The sequence below is a fragment of the Chiloscyllium plagiosum genome, unplaced genomic scaffold, assembly GCF_037043375.1.
Source record: "Chiloscyllium plagiosum isolate Xiang-an unplaced genomic scaffold, Cpla_swu_hap1 HiC_scaffold_19, whole genome shotgun sequence".
In the NCBI taxonomy this organism is placed as follows: domain Eukaryota; kingdom Metazoa; phylum Chordata; class Chondrichthyes; order Orectolobiformes; family Hemiscylliidae; genus Chiloscyllium; species Chiloscyllium plagiosum.
This window is the reverse complement of record NW_028270157.1, coordinates 20239052-20252752: the sequence shown is the minus strand read 5'-3', so window position 1 is coordinate 20252752 and position 13701 is coordinate 20239052. Positions and strand designations below refer to the sequence as shown.

Genomic DNA, 13701 nt, shown 5'->3' with positions numbered 1-13701 from the left:
CTTCTGCTGCAGACTTCCTCATGGCAAAACCCAACTCTCCCGAGCTGTTCAACTCGGCCCTTGCTGTGGAGGTGATCTTTGCAACAACCACTACCTGAAGGAGCGGGGGAAAGCAGATCGATTAACCATTTTCACAACAGGAGTGAGTAAAATTAACTGCTGGGAAATTGCAAGGGAAACTGGTTGAACAGCGTTTTCCTCATGCCTAATGAAGGGCTTTTGCCCGAAACGTCGATTCTCCTGCTGCCTGACCTGCTGTGCTTTTCCAGCAACACACTCTCGACTCCAATCTGCAGTCCTCACTTTCTCCCAGCATTTTCAAAGGGCCAGCACGCCCCACATGGACCGAGTAGACTACTGTTGAGTGAGCTTGCACTGCCCTCGATTAGGGGTTAAAGGCTCTTCTTGCTTCAGTGGACTGAAATAGTTCAAGAAAGTGGCATTGAATCTAAAGGGGCAAGGCATGGGATGGAAATATTGGACTTTCCAGAGACACACACATCTAATGAAAACTTTTAAACATTTTTTCAGCTCCCTGCTTTGGAAAGCCAGCCTTGTTATATCTGCATGCTGTGTGTAGGCTTTCTGTAGTGATCTGAATAGAGGTTACCCACAGGGGAAGCTCTCAGTGGGTATTGTGTGCAAAAATAAACAAACCGTATGGACCTGGATTTGTTATATGTTTGCAATGGTAATGAGGAATTCAGGAATGTAAATATAAACCTAGGGCGGTTCTTGATTAGTAAGGGGATCAAGGGGTACTGGGGCAAGGCAGGGGAATGGGGTTGAAGCCAAGATTGGTGCAGCAAACTCAATGGGCCCACTGGCCTAATTCTGCTCCTCTATCGTATGGCCTTCTAACTGCTGATTTCTTTTAAAAATACACCTCTTACTGTGCTCCAATGGCAAGACTAGCAAATGATTTCATCTGAATGCAGTAATCTGTCCAATAAATGGGATTTATAGCCTGACAAAGGCAGTGGATGACACGTTAGAAGGACTGGAACTAGCAATCAGCAGCTCCTCAGCAACTTTCACCTTTGACCTCCGTGTGTGGGAGATCGTGTCCTCCTTCCTCCTTTAAGAAGTGTAACAGGAGATTTCAACACATTCAAAGGCTAAAGATCACAAAGCAGGGACTGTTTATTTCACTGGCATTAGTTCATTACAAACATGATGGGAAAATAAGGTTAAACAAGGAAGTATTTACTCGAATAAAGCGTGCAGTAGAGAAATTCTTTGTCTCTCTGCTTCATCATCCCATGAGTTGTTGTGTCATTATAGTCTTACCAGACTATAGGAGCTGCTCTGTTCATTAGAGAAAAGCAACTGGTGGTGGTTTAACCTGAGGGCCACCAGACCTTGGGTGAGGGAAGAGGTTGGAAAGGAGAGTCCTTCATGGTAACCTCAAATCAGTGATGGGAATTGAACCCATGCTGTTCGTATCACACTGCTCTGTAAACCAGTGATCCAGCCAAATGAATTAAACTGATTCCCTTTCTGCAAAGCTGCTCATTTTCCAGAGAGGGTCTTTTCAACTACTGTCCCCTCACCATCGCTGCCTAGTGATAGATTTCTCTGTGTAGTTGCCAAAGTGGCTCTAATCAATGCCCTTCCTTATTGTTGGCAGCTGCTGTTGGAAGTTCTGTTACAGAAGCTCCTTAAAATCCTCCTTAATTGACCAAGCTTTTGATTGACCGCTCTCCTATATCCTCATGTGACTCGGTGTTAGACTTGTTATGGAGCAGGCCTGTTCAAAGCATTTCAAGAAAGTAGCCCAGACCCTAAATTTGCTAGTTGTTTTAAGCAGGTGTAAGGTGAGGATATTTCAGGAGTGATGCAGCTGATCAAGCCACCTAGCTTTAAACAAAACAGAATTAATTTACAAGATTACCAAACGAAACACAAACAACAGATGCAGAATACTGAATAACTTAACCGAGCCAAAAACCCAACAGATTAAGCCAACTTAATAGAACAAAGAAAATTTACAGTCCAGGAACAGGCACTTCGGCCCTCCAAGCCTGAGCCAATCCAAATCCACTGTCTAAACCTATCATCCAATTCTTAAGGATCTGTATCCCTCTGCTCCCCACCTACTCATGCATCTGTCCAGACACATCTTAAATGAATCTACTGTACCAGCGTCCCTGCCTCTACTACCTCTGCTGGCAACGTGTTCCAGGCACCTACCACCCTCTGTGTAAAATACTTTCCGAGTGTATCCCCCTTAAACGTTTCACCTCTTACCTTGAATGATGCTGTTCCAAAAACTTGCAACAATCCCCATAAACTCCTCTTGGCACAAAAGGTAAAATCAAACCCAGGGTCTTACAGGAGAGACTGGTTTAGTGAATAGCCAGATGGCTAAAAACCAAATCAAACCAGAGAAAAGCTGAGCTGGGAGAACTGGTCACTCCCTTTATTATACAAGTATTTTTTTAAACTTGAAAGCCTTTTGCCTGAGGCAGTATATGTTAGTTATAATCAAACTGGCCCCAAAACCCATCCAAGCGCAGACACTTCGGAAACTCCATTTTTAGGACCTTCTGAAGAAAAAGGCTAAGGACAACATAACCTTGTTAAAGGAGCAGCATCATCACAGACTTTGTTGAAAAATCGACCTATGAAGCTCCCTGTGATGTTTAACTGAAATAAACTAATGGCAAGTTGTTGTTACATTCAGAGATTAGTTAGAGCCCTAGTGATATGGTAAATTTTTTAAGAGCATATTTGCTCCTGAATAGGGAGGACTGCAGTGTTTCTGTTGGTAGCATGCTGCTCATAAACTATGTGAAGCAACCTTGACTTCTTTAAAAATGGTAACTGTGTTAAAAATACATAAAGGTGCCCCACAGAAACCCTGAGTCACATAAAGAGACATTTGGACAGGTGATCAATATCTTGGTTGATTGGATATGTTTAGCGGAGTGATTTAAAAGTTGAGAATGTACAAGAGACAAGATTTAGAAGAATACATTGGAGAGTTGTAGAGCTGGAGAAGATTCTAGATGTTATGACACGGGGTAAACACTTCTGCTAATTTAAACCAGACACACAGTAAAGCTAACCTCACGCCGTAAACTGTTGGATTTCGAGAGGCAAAGAACTATCCCAGATCTCACTATTGAAAGAAAAAATTAACAAGTATATTCTTTAATTCCAAAATAGAACATTAAACAACAACTGGTTACAACTCCTTTCTCTTAAACATATTTTTACCTCCCACTCTACAATACTGGTCCAATAAATTCCCTCTTAAATTAGATTACATACAGTGTGGAAACAGGCCCTTCGGCCCAACACGTCCACACCGACCCTCCGAAGAGCAACCCACCCAGACCCATTCCCTTACATTTACCCCTTCACCTAACACTACAGGCAATTTAGCATGGCCAATTCACCTAACTCGCACATCTTTGGACTGTGGGAGGAAACCCACGCAGACAGGGGGAGAATGTGCAAAATCCACGCAGTCAGTTGCTTGAGGCGGGAATTGAAGCCGGGTCTCTGGCGCTGTGAGGCAGCAGTGCTAACCACTGTGCCGCCCACTTTGGCAAACCACTTTCAAACCGAGTTGTCATCTTCGGATGTCGAACTTTCTCTGTAGATTTCTCTAGGTTGGTTTTGGTGTTCTGCTGCACAAATTTCTTCTGGACAGGTCCCTTTCAGAGAGCTACTCTGCTGGCTGTTACGTTGGTGTCTGGCAGCTTTTTGCTGTTCTCCCCCTAACTATTCAAAATGTCCGACTTTATACCCCAAAACATTGGATTATTCGATTGGATTTTGGTATCTGGGGCATAATTTAAACCAATCAGACAAATTTGAATTTGTTTGGTACCATGGTAACACAGTTCCAGTATTTGTGTCAACCAAATGTTACATTTTTAAACCTTTCAGCGCACTCTGTGCCTCTCTCAGCCCGTGCCAGCTTCCACTTTCTCTTAAAGGTACAGTACACACCTACACCTTCGTAACGTAGAGAAACGGAAGGAATGACTATATGGAAAGGATTGAACATGAGAATGAGAGTATTAACTTAGAGACACCACGGAGTCAGTGTGAGTCAAAATGATGGCTGATGTGGGATCTGCTAAGGAGGAGAGTACATCAATCGCCTGTGTATGTGTTTTGTTCAGTAGAAGTTCTATTCTACAATACATCAGGTATTGGGTGATACGTGCTAGAATAGAATGAGAATTTAGACAAGGATGGTGAAAGTCTGAAATAAAATCAGCAAGTGCTGGAGAAACTCTGCAGGTCTGACAGCACCTATGGAGAGAAAGTAGGATTAGTGATTTGAGTCCAATGGTGAGTCCTGCTCCAAAGGCAAGTCTCTTGACTCAAAACTTTAACCCTGTTTCACTCTCCATAGATGCTGCCAGACCTGCTGAGTTTCTCCAGCACTTTCTGTGAGAATTTAGCATAGCGTTTTCCACTTTTAAAAAGTAAGAGTTGGAACTGTCTGCATTTTGTGAATTTAAAATCAACTCATCTGGGCGTATTTTGATTCACCTATTGGGAAGAGGATCTTGAACTTAGAAGTAGGGGTAGGACTACTGACACTATACACTACAGGACTCTTAGACGATAAATGCTTCAGTAAAATCCTGGGAGACTTCCTGGGCAGTACAGGGATTGAAATTGCAACCCTAGTATTATTAGCACACACTCTAACCATCTGAGCTAAGTAGTGTCAGAAGTCCCTTGACAGGTAAATGCTTATTTAAAAGCATGATAGACTGCCTGGCCAAAGACCTCTTGTGGCACAATGGTGCTGTCCATACCTCTGGGTCAGAAGGTTCCGGTTCATGTCCCACCTGCTCTAAAGGTACATTGCAACATGCCTGAATAAGTTGATTGAAAATATCTAGATTCTGTGGCCAATGCAGGGATTGAGCCACAACCTGAGTCCACCTCACTCTAATAACCTGAGATACCTGGCCACCACAATATATTGAAACCTACCTGATTACACAGGTTCTGAAACATCTTCAGGACAGCTGGAAATTGCACTTTCTTGTCTAGAAGTAGGGAGGTTACAGCATCATAGAAGCCTGTACTGTTTGTTTAATCAAAAATCTGTTTGGACTTGTTAAGATACCCCTCTGTAGCCATCATGGACATAAATCAAAACTTCCTGGCCCTTGCAGTAAGGACACTACCACTGAGGCACAAGACTCTGTTTCTGGTTCTCCAACTGATGCCTTTCTTCAATGCAACTAAATTGGCCTTACTCTTAGAAATCTGCTCAATACAGTACTGCTCAACGTCTGCCTTTCAAATGATTTAACATCCAGTTAATCAGTCAATTAATGGCATTCCAGAGGGAGGCTGTAGATACTTGACTGGAGCAATGAGTTTCCACATCTGTTTCAGTTTCATTGTCATTTCCAGCTTTTGAAAACTGCTACTCAGGTCTTCAGGAGCAGGAGCTTGTGTTTAGCACATCAGTGAGTTTGAGTGCTGTTACATTTGAGGGAAGTCAAATAAATGTGAAGGAGAGAAGACTAGAAGGAAATACTGATAGGGTCAGCTGAACAGAGTGTAGGAGGAGACTCCTCTGGATTTGAAACACCAGAATAAATGGGGGCCTGCTCAGTTGTTGGACCCCCACCCCCCCACCAGTGCCTCAAGTTCATGTAAGTGCAGTCTTGTATATTTAAGAGATGTCTTCAGTTTGTTGGATAGAAGCAAACAGAAATGCTTTGTTTATTTGATATGCTACTGTGCAGAACCAAACTGCTTTTGTGATTATAGTTAAAAATCACACAACACCAGGTTATAGTCAAAAAGGTTTAATTGGAAGCACTAGCTTTCAGAGCGCTGCTCCTTCATCAAGTGGTTGTGGAGGACACAATTGTAAGACACAGAATTTATAGCAAAAGTTTACAATGTGATGTAACTGAAATTATACATTGAAAAATATCTTGATTGTTTGTTAGGTCTCTCATCTGTTAGAATGACCATGATAGTTTCACTTCTTTCATATGTAAATCACAAAACTGTTTTTAAAAGTTACATTCTCAGGTTAATTGTAACAATTGGTGTCAGCCCAGATAAGATGTTGAAGGTATTGATTCCTGAAACGTTGATTTTCCTGCTCCTCGGATGCTGCCTGACCTGTTGTGCTTTTCCAGCACCACTCTGATCTAGAAGATGTTAGCCCCCTGTGTTCTATTGTCTGTGTCATAATTAGATTCCATACAGTGTGGAAATAGGCCCTTCGGCCCAACAAGTCCACACCGACCCTCCGAAGAGTAACCGACCCAAACCCCTTTTCCCCTATGCATACTACACTGTGGGCAATTTAGCATGGCCAATTGACCTAACCTGCACATTTTTGTGATTGTGGGAGGAAACCCACGCAGACACGGGGAGAATGTGCAAACGCCACACAGACAGTTGCCCGATGTTGGAATCAACCCTGGGACCCTGGTGCTGTGAGGCAGCAGTGCCAACCACTGAGCCGCCGTGTCACCCCAAGCGTTTAGACATTCTAATCTAAAAAAAGAGTTAACAGAGTCTTACAAGAATTCGTGCAATTTTTGAGCAAATTTGTGATTATATGTATACTTCAAGATATTTTTATGAATAAATTATATTTTTGAAATTAAAAAAGAGACTATTGCTGAGTGCTCAAAACTCAAAATCATTAATCCCTGGTCTCCATTTCTGATGAAGGGCTTATGCCCGAAACATCGACTGTCCTGCTCCTCGGACACTGCCTGACTGGCTGTGCTTTTCCAGCACCACACTCTTCGATTTTGATCTGCAGCATCTGCAGTCCTCACTTTCTCCTCCTTAAAATCCAACCCAAAGTGTAACCCACAATCCTGTTGAGGATTTCCCCAGAGATCCTTCTGTCTAGCTTCTGAAGCTTTGACCAAGATGCCAGATAGACTGCAGACAGGACTTCTGTCAAACTGGCAGTAAAGTTACAGTAGCTGATCAAGTGAGAAAATGCCTCCTGCGTAGGTTCCAAACATTGACCAGATTGTCTCCTGATGTAACTTCTGTCTGAAATTTCCATCTGAATTTATTGATTTTTTTTTATGCACAGGATGTGGGCATCACTAGCTAATTTGCCATTTATTTCCCATTCTTAATTGCCTCGAGGACAATTAAAAGTCAACCACATTGTTGTGGGACTAGAGAAGCATGTTGGCTAGAACAAGTAAGGGCAGCAGGTTTCCTTTCTGAAGGTGAAATCAGGCAGATTTTTAATGATAATCAACAATAGTTACATGGTTCCAATTAGGCTAGATTTCTAATTCCAGATTTTTGTCAAATTTAAATTCCACCATATGCCATATCAGGATTTGAACACAGGTTCCCAGACTGTTATCATGGTCTCTGGAATAGCAGTCTGACAATTACACCACTAGGCCAGTATGTCCCCTGTGAACTTGGCACACTGAACTGATTTCAGACAGAAGAATGGCTGGAGACTTGTAAAAATAAAAACAAAAGAAATTGTTCAATCCATAAGAGTAATGGCATCATCTTTCATCTTTTCAGCAATTTCTAAGTCTGGCCAATTGAGTGACTTCATGATTACTCGCATGCGATCTGGTGAATATCTCCAGGATTATTTATTGTAGGTTTCTGGTATCTGCATAATTGTCTGAGAGACTTTCATTGGCTCCTGAATGTTAAGAGGATTTGTGAGTTATTGCACAGGATAAAAGGTGAGGTGTTATGCTGTGACTTCACTAACATAATACACTGTCAAAGAGATATTGTCAAACCCTGCCAATTGATGCTGAGGAATGCACATCACACGCCTCGACAGGCTTTGTATAAAATAATGACTTAAATAGACTGTCATAAGGAAAGTGAAGAGGTTTGGGTTGATTGCTGATTGATCTTTTTTTTTGGTTTTAAAAACATCAAGGAGTATAGCGAGTAAATGGGCATAGAGATAAAGGATCAGCCATAGTCGTATTGAACGGTGAGGCAGGTTTGAAGGCCAAATGGCCTACTCTGCGCCTAGTTTCTATCGTTCTACCTTTCTGTGTAGAACAGAGAGCATGTTTACAAATTCCATTCCCTTGGTTACCCTGTTGCTGGGATTGCTATGGTTAAGGGCTTGTGGGATTTCAATAAATTTATCAGTAATTCGAGAGGATGGGGAAAATAGTGGTGCTCTGGAACACTGAAAGAAACATAAAGACTAAAGAAAGAAGGAGGTCTTTCAGTCCCACAACCATGTTCTGTCATTCAGTTTGCTCATTTGTCTTAAGTCCATTGACTCACTGTGCTTCTATAATATCTCACATCCTTGGCCAACAAAAAACAGTTAGTCTCAGGTTTGATTTCCAACGTTAATATTTTTTGGAGAAGAGAGTTCTAGATTTTTACTCTTTGTATCACTGAGTGTTTCTAAATCTTTCCCCTGAAGGTCTCAGTCCTGATTGTAAGCTTCAACTCCCTTGTTTTGGACTCTCTCGATCAGAGGAAAGTCTTTCTCTCTATCTGTGCTATCTGTGCTATCAACTCCATTAATTACATTAAACACCTTGATTTAAATCATTCCTTAACCTGCTATGTTTGTAGGAATACAACTCTAGACTCTGCAACCTGTCTTCCTTATTTAACCCTTTTAGCCCCGGCATCATCGTGGTGAATCTGCTGCCCCTTCTCAGGCCAATATATTCCTGAGGTCCACATGTCCAGAACTGAACACAGTTTCTTCAGGTAGGGTCTGACTAAAGCTTTTTACGACTGAAATAGCTTCCACATTTTGTCATTCCAGCCCCCGTTCCACTGTTATGGGAGGTTGCAATTCTGATCTCCCTGCTATAGGAAGGATGTTGGGAAAGTTTAGATTTCCTACAGTGTGGAAACAGGCCTTTCGGCCCAACAAGTCCATACCAACCCAGAGCCATTTCCTTCTGACTAATGCACCTAACACTATGGCAATTTAGCATGGCTAATGCTCCTAACCTGCACATCTCTGGAGTGTGGGAGGAAACTGGAGCACCCGGAGGAAACCCACGCAGACACGGGGAAAAAGTGCAAACTCCACACAGTCGCCTGAGGCTGGAATCGAACCGGTTCCCTGGCACTGTGAGGCAGCACTGAGCCACCATGCCAAACCTAACTTGAAAGGGTTTAGAAAAGATTTCCAAGGACATTGCCAGGGTTGGAGGATTTGAGCTATAGGGAGAGGCTGAATAGACTGGGGCTACTTTCCCTGGAATGTCAGAGACTGAGAGATGACATTACGGAGGTTTATAAAATCCTGAGGAGCATGGATAGGGTAAATAGACAAGGTCTTTTTCTCTAGGGTAAGGGAGTCCAAAATTAGAGGGCATAGATTCAAGGTGAGAGGGGAAAGATTTAAAAGGGACCCATGCACAGCTTTTTCACACAGAGGATGGTGTGTGTATGGAATGAGCTGGAAGAGGAAGTGGTGGAGGCTAGTACAATTGCAACATTTAAAAGACATCTGGATGGGTATATGAATAGGAAGGGTTTAGAGAGATATGCACCAAATGCTGGCAAATGGGAATAGATTTATTTAGGACATCTGGTCAGCATGGACAAGTTGGACCGAAGGGCCTGTTTCCGTGCTGTATATCTCTATGACTCTATGTAGCTGGCTCGACCTTTGTTGAAGTATGTGTTGCACTGGTTCTGATATGGAACAAAATTCATTGGTTGAAATCATGAAATGAATTTGTGGGCTGTCACCAGGGAAAACAAATGATTAAATCTATCATCAAAACCTTTCACTCACCAAGGTTCTTCAGAGAAAGTGAAATACCCGGATTTACATGTGACTCCAGATGCAGATGATATTGCTGACACCCCAAGGTAATGAAGACAACCAGGTGTTAAACAAGATGTTATTAATAGAACAACATATCTCAAAGATAAAGACTAAACAAAATTGCGATGGAGGAAGCATCATGAATAATAGATTCCATCGCATACCACTCTGTACTGGGATGATCATTGCCCTAGCTAAAAATGTGTTGCTGGAAAAGCGCAGCAGGTCAGGCAGCATCCAAGGAGCAGGAGAATCGATGTTTCGGGCATGAGCCCTTCTTCAGGCCCGAAACATTGATTCTCCTGCTCCTTGGATGCTGCCTGACCTGCTGCGCTTTTCCAGCAACACATTTTCAGCTCTGATCTCCAGCATCTGCAGTCCTCACTTTCTCCTGGTCATTGCCCTAATCAATATGAATTTGCATTGAAATCTTCTGTCAATATGCTTAATACCATAAAGTACAATGCTGAGATCTTTTTCCAAAATCAAATCACCAGTGCCTATAAAGGCTGGAGAATTTGATGAATTTGCTGGATGTTTTTGTCATTCAAACCCTTAGGATACAGTTTCAGACACTGATGCACAAGAGGCTGGGCTTTGAAAACTGAGCCAAGATCTATATCTGTTGTTACAACTATAGAGAAGGCCTCAGAGACGGTGTCACTCACTTCACAATATTAGTTCACAGATCCTAAAAGTGTACACATTGCTCCTGTGCCTCAAACATGCTTTGCAAACTGCATCCAGCTGTGTATTAGCTGTGACTCAGTCTGGCTTGTTGCTGAGATTTGGGGTTCAGTTTGCGCTCCTAAACATGAGCATAACATTGAAGGCTGAATCTCCAAAACAGCACTGAGTGAATGTTGTACTGTCAGAGATTGCTACCTTTTGGAGGAGGCATTAAACTGAGCCTGCAGAGGGAATGGGAGCCAACTGGATTGCTCTACTAGCATTGATGGACCAAATGGCTTCCTTCTGTGTTGTAATGCTTTAAGACTATAATGTTATAGTCTGGAACTTTTTGGAAGAAAGTTAAAACTTACATTTTTATAGCATTTTTCATGCCAGTGTTGCAGTTCTGAAAGACAGAAATTACTGGAAAAACTCTTCAGGTCCGACAGCATCTGTGGAGAGAAAGCAGAGTTAATGTTTTGGGTCCAGTGACCCTTCTTTAGAACCGGATTAACAAAACGTCAGCTCTGCTTTCTCTCCACACATGATGTCAGACCTGAAGAGTTTTTCCAGCAGTTTCTGTTTTTGTTTCAGATTTCCAATATCTGCAGTTTTTTCAGTTTTTGTAATGTATTTCTGATGTGCGGGTACTGGGGAAACTGCCTGTAAAAGCACCATCAACCTACACCCTATTAAATTTTCACTCCTCTTTGCAATTGAAGTGTTTAACAGTTCTAAAGTTGTTTATTCATGTGGACATCACTGCCTATTTTTCCCTTGTTCATTTATGGAATGTGGGCATTTCTGACAAGACTAGCATTTATTACCCAGAGGGCAGTTAAGAGTCAACCACATTATTATGATTCTAGAGCCACATGTAGGCCAGAATAGGTAAGGATGACAGAATTCCTTCCACAAAGCAAATGGGTTTTTACATAAGCATCATAGTGCTAGCATTTTATTGGATTCAAGTTCCAATACCTGTTTCAGAACATTAGCCTAGGGCTCATAGCTCTATTACCAATATCCTACCACCTCCCCAGGACAGTATTTATTGCTCACCCTTGAGAAGGTGTTGGTCAACTGCCTTCTTGAATCAATGCTGTCCGCAGGATGTAGATTACTTATCACTTTGTGTTCATGACTGGCAGAGGTTATTCTTAATCCTATTATATCAGGCAGCATATGTCCCTATATATAAGGAGAATTGAGATAATTAGGTAAAATGATCCTCTAATGTTATAACCAAGTTTAACAATTCACCCAAGTTGGTCAACCAGCTACCACATAACCGCAGTAATCTGGATGGTGATATAGGAAGCATTGCTTTGATGAGATGCTAAATTCCATTTGATATGTAAATTATTTAACCAGATTATACATCATTCCTAATTAGTGAATCTCTTGCAAAATACCCAGTTAATGAATAGTCTATCCAGAGTTTAACTGCCTTATATGATTTCTTGAATCAAACCTGTATTCCTGATGAAGGGCTTTTGCCCGAAACGTCAATTTTACTGCTCCTCGGATGCTGCCTGAACTGCTGTGCTTTTCCAGCACCTCTAATCCAGAATCTGGTTTCCAGCATCTGCATTCATTGTTTTTACCCAGTATGCTATAGTGTCAATGCCTCTCTTTTTGTTATGCCCATGTAACATATATCACAAAAAATCTCTATTCTTGTTGAGACAGATATCTTGAAGTTTATTAACAACACAAACTATTTTCACTGTTACAATGTCTCAGAATTAAACATAGTCTCAGTTCTCTGCTTATTGACTATTGCTGTTACAATTGCTGTTGCTACAACAATAATAGCTGCTGAAGGTGAGATGAGTACTTTTAAACTGGAATAGCACATGGCTTAATATCATCAAAATGTCTTAACAGTACACTTCCTGGCTGGGCTGGAATTTATGCATCATGCAACCTTGCCTTATTTATCATTGTCAGGCTGAGTTGGCATTGTATTAAAAAGACAAGAAAGTTTGTTATTCCTTGTTTCTGAATTTACATGCACTCCAGCAAAAAAAATTCATTTACTTCAGTGTCAGAAATGCTGTTTCTTAGATTATATATGAAACTGAGGCCTCATTTATCCTCTCAGATGGATGTAAGGCATCCCACACCATTATTTTGTACAAGGGCAGAGGAGTCTTGCCAATGTCCTGTCCAATATTTATCCATTACCGTCACCGTAAGCGGATTGTCTGGTGATGGTCATATTGCTGGTTTGGGGAACCTTTGGTGGATAATACTGCTGCTGGGATTTTGACTTTAGAGTGGTGACTAAATGGTTTTTGGAAATCTCATGGTTGTGAAGAGCACTACAGAAATGAAAATCCTTTTTTTATATAACTCAACAGATTTGAAATTTCCTTGGAGAAGAGACAGGTGACTTTAGGAGGCAGTTCTTTGTGATGTTGATGGGAAGTTGTTTCTGAGTATGTACAAGGAGTTTGGTGTTGTGGTAGTGTCTACTCGGTCAGTAATCCTGTCGGCCCAGGTTAATGCTCTCAGTATCCTGGGTTCAAATCCGACTGTGTCACCTGGGGGAATACACATCCAACTAAAAAAATCTGCAAGGGTTAGATCAGTAGTAGTGACCATGAAGTTATTGTTGATTGCTGTATTGAACTGTTTACTAACTCCTCTGGAAAGAGACATCTGCCATCCTTACCCAATCTGACTTACATGTGATTCCAGACTCTCGGCATTGCAGTTAACTGCTGTCCAATGTGGCCCCTTCATTCAATACAAGGGTATCAATGCTGGAGAGTTTCCATGTCACAGCAGAGAGCAACAACCAGCCTGCCCAGCTATCAGTGCCCCAATACTGGGACTTGTTCATACATATCTTCTGCATTAACATGTACATGTAATTGTGTCATGGCAATGACACGTACCTCGTTTGAGCCATGACTTGACCTCATCCAGACGGGCTCTTCTTCAGCTATGAACTCCAGCAGACATTTCAACGTTTGAGAAAAAGTGAAATAGTTTCAGAGATGACTTATTCTGATGTTACCATTTTAATATATTTTGTTTGTATTTTCTAACTATTTCATGCACAGTATATTTATCTGTGAGAGGTTCCATGGATCTGGGGGCCTTTATGTTCCTTGGCTGATGGCTTGAATTCCAGGTCAATCCATCACTTAGCTTCACCAGTCTGCCATTGTCTGCAGTCCTCTGGCTCTGACACTGAGGTGTGTTTTAGTCACAATTTGCATTTCAAAATCCATTGCTGA

The 13701-nt window shown here is 41.7% G+C and overlaps 1 long non-coding RNA gene across 2 annotated transcripts; it reads left to right on the top strand.

The window, feature by feature from the left end:
- Positions 1–23: 23 nt before the first annotated feature.
- On the top strand, positions 24–9952 carry LOC148146727 (uncharacterized). 2 transcript variants are annotated; one of them, XR_015760387.1, is made up of 3 exons: positions 24–142; positions 7522–7691; positions 9750–9952. It is a non-coding gene; the product is annotated as an uncharacterized LOC148146727 (long non-coding RNA). The 2 variants fall into 2 exon arrangements; XR_015760386.1 differs by lacking the exon at positions 7522–7691 and adding an exon at positions 8610–8700 and having other exon boundaries at positions 36–142.
- Positions 9953–13701: the final 3749 nt, after the last annotated feature.